We start from the raw sequence: 17,795 nt of genomic DNA, 5'->3' as shown, positions 1-17,795 counted from the left end.
GATTAGTTTAGCAAGGTGGTAAAGTGAAGTCACTCAGTCGTGTCCAGCTCTTTGCAACTCCATGGACTGCAGCCTACCAGGATCCTCCGTCCATGGGATTTTCCAGGCAAGAGTACTGGAGTGGGTTGCCATTTCCTTCTCCAGGAGATCTTCCCAACCCAGGGATCGAACCTGGGTGTCCCGCATTGCAGGAAGACGCTTTACTGTCTGCGCCACGAGTGAGGTCCAACAGGATGGGAAGGTGACCCTAATGTAGCCAAGGTGGCATGAGTCCAAGTCCAGCAACGAGTTTCTGAGAAAGTATCAATGCTATTAAAAAGAGACATCCGAGCAAGTAATCCCGTCTTTTCTACTAGATACTATCCTGTCTGGATATAATTTTTGAAACTATAACAGTCTTTTGAGGATTACAAAGAGACCAGGCCTCCAAAAGACAAAGCTGACATTCTGAGCATGCCAGAGGAGTAAAAACCTGGGTCTTTGATGACAAGATGAAGACTCTGTACTGTCTAGATTCACCTTACCTTGAAATTTCTTTTTACTAGCTATTCTCAGTGCTTGAGCCCATGGTTCCCAAACTTCACTGCACCATGAGAATTACCTGGAGCACTTTCAAAAATCCTAATGCCCGCTCTCACCCCACTGAAGTTTGATCAGAGTGTTGGTAGGAAGCCAGACATGAGTATATTTTAAGGATTCCCCGGTGATTCCATCATGCAGCACCATTTGGGAACCATCTGGTTTGAGCCATTTTGAATTACTTCATTTGTTATTTTCATCTGAGTGCTCCCTAACTGAAACAACAGAATTTAAACTAAAAAAAAAGTTTAAACTAAAAACATAATTTATATGAATAACTATACTGGATTACAAAAAAGAAATAACAGTAAAAAAATGATAATAAAAAGTCAGAAAAATGCTTTAATAGTTTTCAAAAGGAACTTAGCAAAAGGAATTATGAAGTCAGTTACTTAGCAATCTAATTGAACCATATTCAAATATAATTAAGTACCTACAACTCTTGATAGAGTAGTCTTACTGATTATTTCCTTTTTTATAAAGCTTTGTATCTATTTAATAACCTGAAGTTTAATTTATGTAAAAATAATTAAAAGTGAGAGAATCCTTTCATCTTTATTACATTTAGCCTTTGAAGAGTAGGTCTACAAATAGAAACAAATATGGGCTTTTATTATATGTGATTTCAAGAAAGGAAGATTTATTTTTCTTGTCAGCTGTTAGAAATCTCCTCAACCACACACACACACACACACACACACACACACACACACACTTTTATTTAACACTGGTGAATTAGATTAAGACTGTCTGATATCTTCTTACCTGGCCCATGATTATCATAATATTGAATTTAGAAAGCATCTAAGAAATGGTCCACAGTGACTCATGCCCCACATGGGAGATACAGGCAACAATCCTAACAGCTCAAGGTGAATCGTGGCAACAGTTTTGTGACTCAGCCACTTTATAGGAGAAACATTTTCCACTGTCTGGAAGGCTGCACTTCCTCTTATGTTGAGGAGGGTAGTTTCTTGTCATCCGCCTTTACGATCACAGAGGAAGAACTCTTTCAGTTCATCTCCTTCTCTAAGAGCCAGAGGACAGCAGCCTGTTTCTCTTCTCACACTTCCATAAAACACTATGCTTTGAACTCCAAATCTTGCTGAGAATTTCAGTGTCACCTTGTTGTGTAAGAGTAGATATTTTGGGCACTCTGCATCCTGACTGTGTATGTGATGACACTAGATCATGATCTAATATGACAGCTGCCAGAAAAAAACTTCTGGTTTCGTCAAAGATGTTCTTGATATCCCACAGCTCTCATTGACCCCGTCCCTCTTTTCCACTGCTCAGTCACTGTACTGGGGTTTTGATTTCTTTGTCTTTATGTAAGATAATAAAATCTATATAGATATTATATAATAAGTAAACATCTCTAGTCTCATTAGACAGCAGAATAGACCACTCAATTTAAAAAATTAAGCCTGGTAAATTGACAGGTATATGGGCTTTTCATTTTATTGGTCATATTAATGTAAAATTTCTTTAATTTTATAGTACACAGTGATAATTTGCTTAACGGAGGACAGGAGTGACTACACAACCTTATTCTTTAAGTACTTTTTAAAATATACATTTATATAGGCAGTAAGAAAATAAAGAGGACACTATAGAGTTTGAACCAGGCATGGAATCAGAAGGTTGTTTTCCTTTGATGCTGAGTTATGCTGACAGTTATCTCTGATAAAAATGAACAAGCAATGTGATGGGAATAATCAGTGGCTGAGAAAAAGATTCTTGCCATCAGTCTAGATTGATAGCATTTACCTGATTGAGGGTAGATACCAATGAAACACTTGAGCCTAATTAAAACTTTCTGAGCATTTCCACCCCACCCTCCTTTCAAAAGTTAGATTCTTATAGGATTTAATTTGAAGGATTTGGAAATACAAAGGCAGGTTTTTGTCATGCCTAAGGACAGGTTAATTATGCATTCAGATTCAGCTCATCTTCCACATTGATAAAATTGACCCACTTTTTCTTTCAGAGAGAAAATGTCTTATGAAATATTTTCACATAAAAAATATTGCATTTTGGTGCCTTTCTTCTTACATTCTAGAATTAAATCTGGCATATCACTCCCAAAAGTTAAATGAATTTCAGTTCATTTTCAGGTCTGGGCTTTTTAATGAGTTAGCATCTCTGCTGCCTGAGACAAGTGGCATTCACTGCTTTGCATGCTGTAGAATTTTTTGACAGTAGTGATAATGATGCAGATGTTTGTCTTTGTGAGAATCTTCCAACAATATACCTAATGAAAATGCATGCCTACTTCCTGGCAAATAAAAACATACCATTTTCTCAAAACAGAAAAATTCAGATGCTTTTATCCTAAGATGGCAAATGTAAACAGTCCATTACTTTCTCCACATCATTTTTGCTGTATTCTGTTGTAGCCATAAAATCATTTTTTGAAACTTCTCTTTCTGGTGTTGATATGGAACCAGTTTCTTCAAAACCTTACATGATTTCCAAGTGGAGTGGGAATATTTAGAGCCGTAAGGTTACAATTAGAACATGGCATCAATCTTTGGGAATTGACTCTTGAAATTGATTTGCCATGCTAACTTGAGCCTTATGTATAGGTGAGCTCATTTGGTTTCAATAAAGAAATAAATATAGTTGCTGTTAGTATTATATCCTTAAATTTAAGAGTGTGACTTTGTCTTTAGAGATTTACAGAGATGGAAATAATGAAAGATCTATGTAAATAATCTTAAATAAATTTTTTAAAGTATAATTGATATATAATTTAACAAATCTTTTTTATTTTTTAAAAATCTGAAATTTTGCAAAACCGCAGCTGAGATTTTTCCAAACTAAACTCTAGATACGTTTTGGTGTTTAAGTGAATGTTAGCTGTTGCCCTACCCTCAGAGGAGCATTCTGAAGGGTTCTCCCAAAAGTTAAGTGAAGTTCAGCTCATTTTCAGGTCTGGGCTTTTTAACGAGAAGTTGGAATTCTTATACACTGTTAGTGAGTCAGTGAGAATGCAAAATGGTGCACCTGCTATGGAAAAAAAATGGAGGGTCCTCAAAAGTTAGAAAGAGAACTACCATATGACCCAGCAGCCCATCTTCTGGGTATTTATCCAGAAGAATTGAAATCAGGATCTTGAAGCAGTATTAGCACTTATCCTATTTGTAAGCATTGTGCATGGCTGAAAGTCATTATGTTTATTCCTGAGCATCACCATAAGCCTGACCCAGACACGCAGATGGGGTACAGGATGGATGAGGACCGGAGATGTGTGGTGTACCCACCGTTTGGTCATTAAAAAATATATAGTGTTTTATGTTTACTTGTCTATGTTAGAAGACTATGTCAAAATGCGACATCAGATGGCCTGTATCAAAATATTCTCATTTTCAAGACTTATTTACTGCCAGGGGGTTATTCTGAGCCTTCTTTCTCCTTTGTTGTTGACACTGCAATCATAGTCATTAGGACATACTACATAAAGAACTCATCGGAATAGAATGGGAAGGGACCTGAGCAATCTGGATAACTCAAGTCAAATGAAATCTGCCATTAGTAGCAGCTTGGTGAAGTTCGTGTGCATCTATGGGTAGGTGCTGTCCAGTGTTCTTAAGGACAAAAGCTATGATGTAGCTTTCACAGAGAATGTTCTTGCTAGATTAACTTTGTTTAGGCATGAGTTTTAGTGCTGTTGGCCTTGAATTCAATGTTAATGATCAACAGTATGTATTGAATAAGGTCTCTTTAGACAAAAACTCACATAAAAAGACTAATAATTGCTTGATGGAAATGTAACCAGAGGCTTGTAGGATCCCAATTCTGAATTTTCCATAGGAGCAGTGGTTCAGCCATGAAATTAAAAGACACTTGCTCCTTGGAAGAAAAGCTATGACCAACCTAGACAGCATATTAAAAAGCAGAGATGTTACTTTACCAACAAAGGTCCGTCTAGTCAAAGCTATGGTTTTTCCGGTAGTCATGTATGGATGTGAGAGTTGGTCTATAAAGAAATCTGAGCACCGAAGAATTGATGCTTTTGAACTGTGGTGTTGGAGAAGACTCTTGAGAGTCCCTTGGACTGCAAGGAGATCCAACCAGTCCGTCCTAAAGGAAATCAGTCCTGAATATTCATTGGAAGGACTGATGCTGAAGCTGAAACTCCCAATACTTTGGCCACCTGATGTGAAGAAACTATAAGTAAGGTGAAAAGACAGCCGTCAGATTGGGAGAAAATAATAGCAAATGAAGAAACAGACAAAGGATTAATCTCAAAAATATACAAGCAACTCCTGCAGCTCAATTCCAGAAAAATAAATGACCCAATCAAAAAGTGGGCCAAAGAACTAAACAGACATTTCTCCAAAGAAGACATACAGATGGCTAACAAACACATGAAAAGGTGCTCAACATCACTCATTATTAGAGAAATGCAAATCAAAACCACAATGAGGTACCATTACACACCAGTCAGGATGGCTGCTATCCAAAAGTCTACAAGCAATAAATGCTGGAGAGGCTGTGGAGAAAAGGGAACCCTCTTACACTGTTGGTGGGAATGCAAACTAGTACAGCCGCTATGGAAAACAGTGTGGAGATTCCTTAAAAAACTGGAAATAGAACTGCCATATGACCCAGCAATACCACTTCTGGGCATACACACTGAGGAAACCAGATCTGAAAGAGACACATGCACCCCAATGTTCATCGCAGCACTGTTTATAATAGCCAGGACATGGAAGCAACCTAGATGCCCATCAGCAGATGAATGGATAAGGAAGCTGTGGTACATATACACCATGGAATTTTACTCAGCCGTCAAAAGGAATTCATTTGAACCAGTCCTAATGAGATGGATGAAACTGGAGCCCCTTATACAGAGTGAAGTAAGCCAGAAAGATAAAGAACATTACAGCATACTAACACATATATATGGAATCTAGAAAGATGGTAAGGATAACCCTATATGCAAAACAGAAAAAGAGACACAGAAATACAGAACAGACTTTTGAACTCTGTGGGAGAAGGTGAGGGTGGGATGTTTCAAAAGAACAGCATGTATACTATCTATGGTGAAACAGATCACCAGCCCAGGTGGGATGCATGAGACAAGTGCTCCGGCCTGGTGCACTGGGAAGACCCAGAGGAATCGGGTGGAGAGGGAGGTGGGAGGGGGGATCGGGATGGGGAATAAGTGTAAATCTATGGCTGATTCATATCAATGTATGACAAAACCCACTGAAATGTTGTGAAGTAATTAGCCTCCAACTAATAAAAAAATTTAAAAAAAAAAAAAAAAGAAAGCTAAAAAAAAAAAAAAAAGAACTGACTCATTTGAAAAGACCCTGATGCTGGAAAAGATTGATGGCAGGAGGAGAAGGGGACGGCAGAGGATGAGATGGTTGGATGGCATCACAGACTCGAAGGACATGAGTTTGAGCAAGCTCTGGGAGTTGGTGATGAACAGGGAAGCCTGGCGTGCTGCAATTCATGGGGTTGCAAAGAGTCGGACACGACTGAGCAACTGAACTGAATTGAGTGGTTCAGTATTTGCTAATTCAGTGTTTGCAGAGACTTTATAGACTAGAAATATTTCAACTAAAAGGAATCAGTGGTGTTGCTCATTTTCAATATAATCAATTCAAGAGGAGAGATCAAGCCTAGGAATGCAGTTGTATAATATAAAGAATCATAATTCTCCAGGTATCTGGACATTGTGAAACATGATTAAGCTATTTTTGTAGGGTCCACAGAGATTACCAAAATGTGCCTCATTGTAGGGTTAGTGTACACTGAAGGATTTGGTCATAACCGAGACAGTTATAGTTTCTGCCTGATAACTTATTTGGAAAAGGACTAAATATTCTGCTTCTCTGTTTTAAAGATCTACTTTGAAGGCTACACAACTACTGTCTAAAAAGTCTTTAAGTGGTGAGTTGGCACATGTTTTAAAAGCACTTTCTAAATAGTAGGAGAATCTGTAGAACCTTTGGAAAGTTTAAGTGATGATGAAATCATTTGGTATTAAAATCCAGACCAGAAGTCAGTATTCCTTTTTACTCATTTTCGACATGTGTCTATAACCTCTTCCACTCTGAAGCTTTATTTATTAAATAGTCTTTCTTTGTACTGACCTAATTTCAGAAATAATCTGTTTTAGTAATTTTCACCATTTAATTGTTACAGAAAAATTTATCTATTGCAAGCATTGCTTCCTATGTAAGTATATAAGAACTTTGTTCCTATATGCACATATGGCAGAAAATCAGATAAGGAATTACTAAAACTATAATTTGTTAATATCTTCTCTTCTTATTGACCTGTCTATAACTCAGTTTTAACTTCATTTAACTTTCAAGTAATCAAAATAGGAAAAAAAGCAAAACAAAACAAAAATAATTAGTAGTTTATAAAATAAGTCACACAAGCTGATTCTGATAATTGGGGGTGGGTGGGTTAGGCATAAAATTCTATAGTTTAAAAAGCTATGGCTGTCTTCAGTAGGATTTTCCCTAATTCACATTTTGTTATGAATATCAGAACCAACTATTTAACATGTCTGTGCCGTTAGGATTCTGATGAGTAATGCTTATAGATAGAATTTGGTTTTGTGTTTTAAGAATCTGACTCTGATCTAGTTGGTGAAATTCTTAGTTAAATTATACAGTGTATACTTTTATGCTCAGGAGTTAATATAAATTTGGCAGTGAATATGCTAAAGTAGATCAGAAAATAATTGTGAATACTGTTTATCTTTTTTATCAATCCCATCCCATTTCTTTCATTTTTTATCAGGCTTCTAGTTACCAGTAGTAAATGGGCCTGTATTTTCTTTACTCTGTCAGAACACAAGTCAGAGGTAGGAATAACCGAGTATGAAGTATATAAACTATGGTAAACGGGTAATTGATAAATGAACAGATCTCTCACATGAACAGATGATAAGATCTACCTATAGAGCATCTTTTGTTTTTCAGTCACTTTCATAAATACACTTGGCACATATATAAGATTAAATATGATGGCACCACCAAAATAATATAGAAGAATATTTAATACATGGGGGAAATGTATCCAGTATTTTAAGTGAAAAATCAGATTATAAAAGATATGCAATGACTGACTTGATACCGAATTCTTAAAATCAATAAATAGAACAGACTAGAAGTAAATCCCCCAGAATGTTAATAGTGGTTATACCCTGATACAGAATTATGAATAATTTTAGTTTCTTGTACAGTTGTACAAATTTTCTGTAGTGTATGTGGATTACTTTTACTGTCAAATCACTTTTTAAAAATGTATCTTGTGATATTCCCTCTTTCCTGAATATATTTTGAAAAAGGCTAATATATGAGTTATTTAAAGTAAAAAACGATGCCTTGGCTCTATAAGTTAAATATAAGACTAAGGCTCAGTTTATAAATTGCATAAATAGATGTTGGAATCCCTCAAGACCCTCACATCTTCTGACTCTAAGTTTCTCCCAGAGGATAACATATACACAAAGGACTTCAGTTACCAACTAACTAAATAGATAGCTCACAAATTATATCATACAGCCCATATTCTTCCTCTGATCTTCAGACCTACATGTAACTGTCTACTGAGCATCTCTTGGAGATGACACGGTGATTTAAGCTCATTATCCTGCATCCATGCCCATGCCACCAAACTAGACCCTTTTCCATCTTTTCTCACCCGGAGGCTTCCAACACCCAATTCTGTTTGGTTTACTCCTTAATTATATTTACCATCCTTCTCTGAAGTATATTCAGCATCTCTTGCTTGCCAGAAAATAATAGTCTCATTTTCAACCATAATCCATTTATAACAACTTAAATATTGCATAGAACATACTTTAACTAAAAATTTAGTCATTGTTTATCTCAAAATCCAATCTAATGAGGCATCCTGTATTTTTACTTTTACCTCTAGCAACTTTTTTATTAGCTATAATAATTTTATTCCAAAACTGAATAATCAGACTGGCTTTTACTGGGTTAAGTTTTTTCTTTACTATTCATTCGATTAGCTTAAACAACTCATATGACAATGACAGTATATACCTAGTTGATCCAAAATGTATAGTTCATTTTCCTGATAAATACATAATTTAAAAAGTAGAGATTGACTTTACAAATCTTGCAGACTTGTAAGTACACTGGTAAATTTCAAGTCTGCTTAGCCAATATCCTAGAATTTTGGGATCCTTCTTGAGATTTCACATTGTCTTAATTCAATCAGAAAAAAAGATTTTAAGCCCCAAACTTTGTTTGAATTTTACCCAAAATAAGCACATAGAGATTGTCCAGTTCCTTTGAATGGTGCTATACTAATCAGAAAAGACATCTTCCCAAAATTTTGTTCAGGCATATCCTGTCCCAGGGGACTCTGGCTGTGTAACAAGGACAGGATGGGAACAGCTGCCTTAAGGGATTTCTTTTTTAGACAACGGAAAGGAAGGAGATTTCTCCCTGGTGGCTTGGCCACCTGTCATGTGGACCCTGTGGAAATTCTCCATTGTGATCTCATTTTTTTCCTTAAAGTTATTAAATAATTTGTACAAAATATTTAATTTGTTCAACCCTATGAAAGTTCTGTGTGTTAAGAAACCACTAGGAAATATAACCCAATTATAAAAATAAATAGAGACATTAATAGTAAACAGCATAGTTTTTAAAATTATAATCATCCTTCACTTTTATAGTTTCACAATTAATGCTTCTGCTTTTTATAACAGAATAATTATAATTAGTTGTGAAACTATAAAACCGAAAAAAGTATCTTCTGTTCCTTTTGGAAAATTTAAGTATATCCAGAATCATTTTAATTCACTTAAAACAAATGATATAACTAACTTCTGGTAATTTTTAAAATGATGGAGATTCTGAAGACTGATATGTAACTTAAACCAATAGTTTTATGCCTCCCTACTGAGCTCCTCCAGAACTAAAACAAGAAAAAAATACAATATGCCATCCAATTACCATCAGGCATGAGAGGGCATTTAATCCTCTTTGGGAAGTGATCTCACATTACCCTCCTTGAGGGTCCTCTCATCCTTGCCACATCATTTGGGAAGTAGAGTGCTGGAGAACTTTCTTAATGTGCACTTCTCATTAGAATTAGCCCATGAACAACATTTTAGAAAAAGTTCCCATCCCTTTATAACTTGCTTAGGAGGATGGATAGGTATTTAAAGCCATCAGTTTTACCTTCATCTATATCTAAGCATTGATGATCACTTGCAATTTGAGACTGTATTTTCCTTAAGCCTGGTTATACCGTTTTCATAAATTCACTGTAACACACGAGTTAGGTCACAAATTATGGACCATTTTAATTTGGCTTTTCTGCTGTTGTAGTCTCCTTGTGTCCTTTAAAGCAAATTGCAAATGGTTGTATCACATTGCAGCAGAAAGTCTTGAGTTACGAAGTTGAGTTTTGAAATGAGATTTGAAATGAGAACCATGAGAGGTAGACTTTAGATTTCAGTGCTATTAAGATGGTATCATCCTGGAGAAGGAAATGGCAACCCACTCCAGCACTCTTGCCTAGAGAATCCCATGGACAGAGGAGCCTGGCAGGCTACAGTCCATGGTGTCGCAACAGTCGGACATGACTGAGTGACTAAACCACCACCACCCCCACAAGATGGCATCATAGCCAGTGGTCCAGGAGTGCACAAATCCTCTCCTGCATTCCATCCATCTTCTTAAAGGGGTACCAACCAAAGAGAAGGACCCAAATAGAAAACAAATGACCACTTTGTTATTAGCGTGGAAAGCACCCAAATCCTCCTCTCTAGTGTGTCTCTTTCTGGTAAAACGTAGATTGGAGAATGAAGTCTGGGCCTAGATACCCAAATGAATTCCCCATCTCCTCCAGTCTGAATCTGCGATGTCAGGTTCGGCTTTAGAAGGTAGAATAGAAAACGAGAGGAACAGGTCCATCTCCTCCAAGCCAGCAGCCCCTACCTGAGTTCCTGTGACATGGGTGCAAAAAGAGCAGAAGATGGGTCTCATGCCTCCTGACCTTTTAGAAACCCTGCCAGTAACCATGGCCTAATAACAGTTCCTGGATGCTGACCAGTCACCTGAGCAGACAGGTCTTCTTTCCCGGGGGATATTGAGGCAATAAGTAGACAGTTGTACAGAAGCTAACACATGAAAGGGAAGGACCGGAAACATTTAGTTCCCCCACATGTCACATTTGTTTTCAATCTTCAAGTTCAGCATTTATTATTTTTGGTTTTGGTTGTAAGTAATGCCATCATTTCAAGTAGGAAATGTCAGTTGACATATTGATTTTACCAGTATTACCATCAAACATCTGCTTTAGTGACTAAACCCTGTTTTTCAATCATTTCAACCTAATAGAGGTATATTACCTTTTGCTTCTCTATACCTGTCAGTATTTTTCTTGTCCAAAAGGCTGGCATGTCTTCATCCAAGTCGGTGGTCCTAGAGAGATGTAGTGTGTGCTCAGTTGCTCAGTCCTGTCCAACTCTTTGCAGCCCTGTGAACTGTAACCTGCCAGGCTCCTCTGTCCATGGGATTTTTCAGGCAGACTACTAGAGTGGGTTGCCGTTTCCTCCTCCAGGGGATCTTCCTGACTCAGGGATCGATCCTGTGTCTCCTGCATTGCAAGTGGATTCTTTACCCACTGAGCCATCTGGGAAAAGACATTACTCGAGAATTTTTTTCACAGGATTGATTTGACCCTTGATGATCCTAACTGTAGTAGACATGACTTGTTGTGTACTTTTTTGTTTTCTTTTGAAAAAGTGGTTGGTTGTAGACATTAAATTTTATACCCTAAATTTGTGGATTATAGGAATTCTAACACTGTGAATTTAAACAGAACATTACCACAGTAAGAAAAGCATATGGGGGCTATATCTATACATGAATAGCTATAGATTTAAATGTGTAAAATTTAATTATGGCTGCTGTTTTTCCAAAATGAAGGAAAAAATTCTAGACAAAAATTAGATATTTTAAAAAATATCTCCTCCTTAATAGATGGGCCACTTTCAATTGATCTGAAATTATTTCTACAAAACCTCCTAAAATAAGTAGACTATGTATTTGGTGACATAATCTCTATTTCTATTTTATTCTAGTCACGTCTAGTACAGTATGCATATTCACATCAGGGCACTTGATTTCTGCATGCATGGACTCTATTAAATGCAATTAAATTTAGAGCCACACAGATTTATTTTACATATTAATACCTCCCTTGGCCTAAAATTTACTAAAATAAAAACTGCTGAGTTTATATTTTGATAAATACACTGGCTTAGTACTGTGAATGTTGTCCAAAAACCTAGGTGGCCTTTAATTATATAAGAACATGAGGGATCTCAACCTTCACTTTTAATGTTATGAAAATATTTAATATTTTAAAATCAGAGTCCACATCAAATAATTTTTCCTTATTCAACTCTTAATCTGAGTTTCCAATTCTGAAAAATCAAGAAATTCATTTAAAAATTATAGATAGCTGTAGATATAAGTATCAGTCTCAATACTCACATTGCATTTTTTTTCCTGCTTGCTTTTTAGTAAAAACCTACACTTAACAAGCTTTAATGAACACGATAATATGGTAGGATTTGGGCCATGTAATTTTCCCATTTAGACTTTTTTCATTCGTTTTTCTGTAATTTGATCATACGTCTTCCTGCTTTTCTCCCTTTTGAGGTTTAATGTCATTTTCATTTTTTACAACGTTGCTGAAAGTTTTCTTTTTTCCAGTCACTGATATGGAGGGGTTTATTTAATCTTGACTATAATTCTATTGACATATTAGTAGTTAGTTTGTCTGTAATAAGGCACTGGAGTTTTCTGTGTTTGAAAGAGATATTACCATTCATTAAAATATGCGTTGCTTTCCACATTTATAAATTTTGACGAATGGGGGCTAATGTCATCTTATTATTATATTAAATAGTTTATTAAATATATGTAGGGCTTCCCTGGTGGTTGAGATGGTGAAGAATCTGCTTGCAATATGGGAGACCTGGATTTGATCCCTGGGTTGGGAAGATCCCTTGGAGAAAGGAATGGCTACCCACTCCAGTATTCTGGCCTGGAGAATTCCATGGACTGTATATGTATAGTCCATTGGGTTGTAAAGAGCTGGACATGACTGAGTGACTTTCACTTTAAATATATGTAGGTTTTTGTGTTTCGAAGTCTCTATTTTTAGTTTCCAAAATAAGAGTTAAGTTTCTGAATATTTTCATCTCGTAAGAAATATTTTCTGCCTTTTTAAAAATCAGAAGCATAGTTGCCATAAAGTGATACTTCCCCTTTTCAGTGTACAGTTTCAGAGTTTTACTAATCCCATGCAGTCATCTTAACCATAACCTATATCAAGGTATTAGAACAGTTCTAACACTCCCCCAATTTTCTCGTGCCTGGTAGTCAGTCTATTCCCACCCCTAGCTACTGACAACCTTCAATCTGTTTTCTGTCCTTATTTATTATTTTGCCTTTTCCTGAGTGTCATATAAATGAAATCATTAGAGATTCTGGCTTCTTTCACTGAGCAACATGCAGTTGAGGTTCATCCATATGGTTGCATGTATGAATAGCTTATTCCTTTTTATTGCCCAGCAGTATTCCATTGTACAGACGTGCTTCCATTTGATTATTCATCTACCTTTGAAGGCTACTGAGTTGTTACCAGTTTGTGGTGATTATGAATAAAGCATGCTTGCATCTCATTTTTATATGAATACACATTTTTATTTATCTTGGATAAATAGCTAAATGTAGGTAATGAATCTTACAAGGTTAGGTTTTAATCAATAGAAAACTATTATTTTGTTTTCTCAGGAGGATGTGGCATTTTCCATTCCCACCAGCAATGTACAAGATTTCTAGTTATTTAACACTCTTTCCATACTAGTTATTGTCAGGATTTTTTAAAAAATCTCAACATTTTAGTAAATGTGTACATGGATCTAACTATGGTTTTAATTTGAATTTCCTAGTGATTAATGATGTTGACTATGTTTTCATAGTTGCCACCCATGTATCTTCCTTGATGACATGCCTGTTCAGATACTTTACCCATTTTTTTTTTTTTTGACTTGCCAGGAGGCTTATGGAATCTCAGTTCCCCAACCAAGGATTGAATCTGGGCTATAGCAGTGAAAGTCTGGAATCCTAACTGCTCGGCCACCAAAACTCTATTTTACCCAGTTTTTAATTGGATTGTTTTCTTGTTACTGACTTTTGAGAGCTCTTTATATATTCTGGATAGGAGGTCATTTTTAGCTATGTATTTTGCAAACATATCCTCTCGGTCAACTTGTCTTTTCATTTTCCTAGTTAATTTCTGCATTTTTAACTATGTTTTTATTCTTCACTCTTAGCTTCTTAACCCTCATATTAACAAATTTACTTTGATTTCTAACAAAACTTGCAACTTTTGGAATTGGAAGAGGCTAGAAGAAAACAGACTCCAAATATGGCATAGTTACGTACAACATTTACTTGAATAATATAGCAATGAGGAATTTTCTTGGCTGAAAATAGCATAAAATCCAACTTGAGTGCTTAGACAAATAAGACTGTTCTTCTTCATTACAAGAAGTTGAGAGTAGGCAGCTGATCACAGGGATTCAGGAGTCCCATGTGATCAGAGCTAATGTCTATACGTTTTGCTGTCCTTTCTCTGTCAGTTAAAGGTTGCTATCACAGCTGATAATATTCACTCAGACGAGAAACAGAGGGAGAAAAAAGGACAGTACTTGTACCAAGACAGCAACACTTTCACAGAAACCTCTCATCTACTTCCAGTTGAATTCTCACTGGACAGAACTGGGTCATGTGTCTAGTCGGTGCTGGGAGGAGAGGGTTGAAAAGAAGGCTTGGGTAAGGTGAGCCTACCTGTGTCTGTCTCACGCAGCAATTTTAAAATAACATCAGAATGCACAGGTCAATAAAACTGTCTGCAAGAGCAGAAGACAGCAATCAGAATCTAGTTTTGAACTCAAAAGCTTTTTCTATACTTGCTGGCCAAGCAGCTAAACGCTAAAGGCATCTTTCCAACTGAATCTTAGACATGCATGTAATAGTAATAATAAAAATACGGCAGCTATTATAATAAAAGTGTAAGAATAAGATGTCATGGTTCATGAAGCCACAAAACTTTTTCTTCTTTGGCTAACTCTTGAAGATAGTGTTTTACACAGTAGAAAAGTAAGATTCAGAGATAGTATGTCCCTTAAAGTCACATAGAAAAGCGACTGAGGACAAGAAACTCATGATATAGAGTTGTCATCCCTTTCCTACATCTCTGTACCAATCAGAGTTTTCAAGATGAAGAACAATGATTCAGTGTAAAGTTTATATTGATACTGTCTACATAGTCTATGATAAATGAAAGCTCAGAGGCAAAAATCCTCTTGCGCTTGAATTTTAGCTATTTGTTTTAACTCTATCTAAATGGGAACTGTAAACTTGGTACACAAGAGAAGCTTTTGCTATATTTGCATTTGTTATTCTCTCAGTGACATTTTTTCTCTCCAGAAAAAGTAGACTATCTGCTTTTAAATATAAAGAAAAACTAAAATTTAAACTTTTTCACTTAAAATATTTTAAAATAGCCCCCCTATAGTAAACATTAATATTAGCTCAAAGTTTTAGAAGCAGCCAGTATTTTTTTTTTCATATTTTGGCCCTTATGCCTAACATACTGAGTAGAATAGCCCACAAGTGAATATTAGCTGAATGAATTAATGAATGAATCTTTTTGGACCAACTCACTACACTTCCAATGCTTTTATTGAGTTGATCTGTATTTGTCGATTTTCAGTATCTTAGAATAGATTCTGGGCTCTCTTGGTGGCTCTGCCTGCAGTGCGGGAAACTTGGGTTCAATCCCGGGTTAGGAAGATCCCCTGGAGGAGGGCATGGCAACCCACTCCAGTATTCTGGCCTGGAGAACCCCCGTGGACAGAGGAGCCTGGTGGGCTACAGTCCGTGGGGTTGCACAGAGTCAGACACGACCGAGCAACTCATCATGGCACAGCATAGCAGAATAGGTTCTAGATACACAAAATGCTTGTTGAACTTGTGGGATTTATTCAAGGTTAGGGAATTACTGATTAAAATGTAAAGTAAAACTCTGTAGAAAAGTTTTTATAAATTATTTGACTTTTCACTAGGAATTAAATGTATCATATCCAGTAGAATGTGCTTAGAAATAGTGTAGGTGAAGTTTGCCAAACGTTTGGGGACCCAAAAGATTCAGAGGACCATAAGCCCCATCCACTGTCCCTTGAAGAAGCCTGTACGACAGTTTTCTGTTTTCCCTTCAGAAGCTTTATCAGGGTGTCTGGAAAGTACTTTAGCTTTCCCTAACAACTTTCTTCAAAAATTTATACTTTTACAATTGTCCTTGAAAAGTAAGATAGGCAGGGATAGGCTTTGCCCCTTAGGAAATAAAAGGCTAAGAAACGTTCATAAGATGACACAACTAATGAAAAAATAATTAATGTCTCCAGGCTTTGACTTAGAACATGACCTTTATAGCTCAATTTTGAAAGCCAAGTAATCAGAATCTATTGTATTTTATAAGATGAAAGCTGACAATAATGCTCGATTTCACTTAGTATGTTATAACCAGAAAAGAGGATTAAAATGCTGTTTCACTTTCATTTGGAGTGATATATTTGTTTGTAAATTTACAACCACCACTTGTTTAGTGGTAGATACCATATAAAATCCAGAAACTTATTCTGAATATAAAAACTTGTGACAGCTGCACATCTGTTTCAACACATGCTGTCAAAACAGTAGTGGTCTGATGTTGTCTCAGTATAAGAAGACCTGATGTGGTTAAAAGAGGAAAGATGTGGGAGGCAGTTAGATATGAATTTCTGGACCAAACTGACCACTGACTAGCTGTGTGATTTGTGGGCATGTTGCCATCTCCACGGCTGTTTTCTTGTGTGCAGAATGCCTGAACCACAAGTTGTGAGAATGAAATGAACTCAGATATAAAAATGCTTAGCACTACACTTGGCCTATCCTTGATATTTGACTCCAAAAGTTATTCATTGAACATTTACAAGACCCTTTACTCAGTGCTATACAAGTTATATTTTACAGCTCACTAATTATTACATATCGAAAGAAAATAGGTATCTCTATTTATTAGTTCAGGGTTTTCCAATCTCAGCTTCATTGGCGTCTTGGTAGATACTTCATTATTGGAGTGGGGCAGACTACCCTGACCTTTGTGGGATGTTTAGCAGCATCCCAGGCCTCTGCATACTAAAGGCCAGCAACACCATCGCTCTCCCCATCTGTAACAGCCCAGGATGTTTCCAGACATTGCTCAGTGTCTTCTGGAGGTGGGGGCAAAATTGTCCCTAGTTGAGAACCACAGTCTTTTTTTAATTTTTTTTTTATTTTTTATTTTATTGTAGTGGTTTTTGTCATACATTGACATGAATCAGCCATGGACTTACATGTATTCCCCATCCCCCCTCCCACCTCCCTCTCCACCCAATTCCTCTGGGTCTTCCCAGTCTTTTTTTTTTTTTGTATTTGTTGAGCCAGGTATTTACTTTATTTTTTTTAATTTTTTTTTCTGTTTTTAAAACCTTTTCCCTTTTTTTTTTTATTATTATTTTTTTTTCCAGTGGGTTTTGTCATACATTGATATGAATCAGCCATGGATTTACATGTATTCCCAATCCCGATCCCCCCTCCCACCTCCCTCTCCACCCAATTCCTCTGGGTCTTCCCAGTGCACCAGGCCGGAGCACTTGTCTCATGCATCCCACCTGGGCTGGTGATCTGTTTCACCATAGATAGTATACATGCTGTTCTTTTGAAATATCCCACCCTCACATTCTCCCACAAAGTTCAAAAGTCTGTTCTGTATTTCTGTGTCTCTTTTTCTGTTTTGCATATAGGGTTATCGTTATCACCTTTCTAAATTCCATATATATGTGTTAGTATGCTGTAATGTTCTTTATCTTTCTGGCTTACTTCACTCTGTATAATGGGCTCCAGCTTCATCCATCTCATTAGGACTGGTTCAAATGAATTCTTTTTAATGGCTGAGTAATATTCCATGGTGTATATGTACCAAAGCTTCCTTATCCATTCATCTGCTGATGGGCATCTAGGTTGCTTCCATGTCCTGGCTATTATAAACAGTGCTGCGATGAACATTGGGGTGCACGTGTCTCTTTCAGATCT

At 36.6% G+C, this 17,795-nt stretch overlaps 1 protein-coding gene across 3 annotated transcripts in view; it reads left to right on the top strand.

Moving 5' to 3' along the window:
* The window catches only part of LIN7A (lin-7 homolog A, crumbs cell polarity complex component), a 158,719-nt gene that overhangs the window by 73,686 nt on the left and 67,238 nt on the right, over window positions 1-17,795 (top strand). The window lies entirely within an intron of this gene.

The sequence above is a fragment of the Cervus elaphus genome, chromosome 3, assembly GCF_910594005.1.
Source record: "Cervus elaphus chromosome 3, mCerEla1.1, whole genome shotgun sequence".
Taxonomy (NCBI): domain Eukaryota; kingdom Metazoa; phylum Chordata; class Mammalia; order Artiodactyla; family Cervidae; genus Cervus; species Cervus elaphus.
This window is presented reverse-complemented; position numbering and strand designations above follow the sequence as displayed.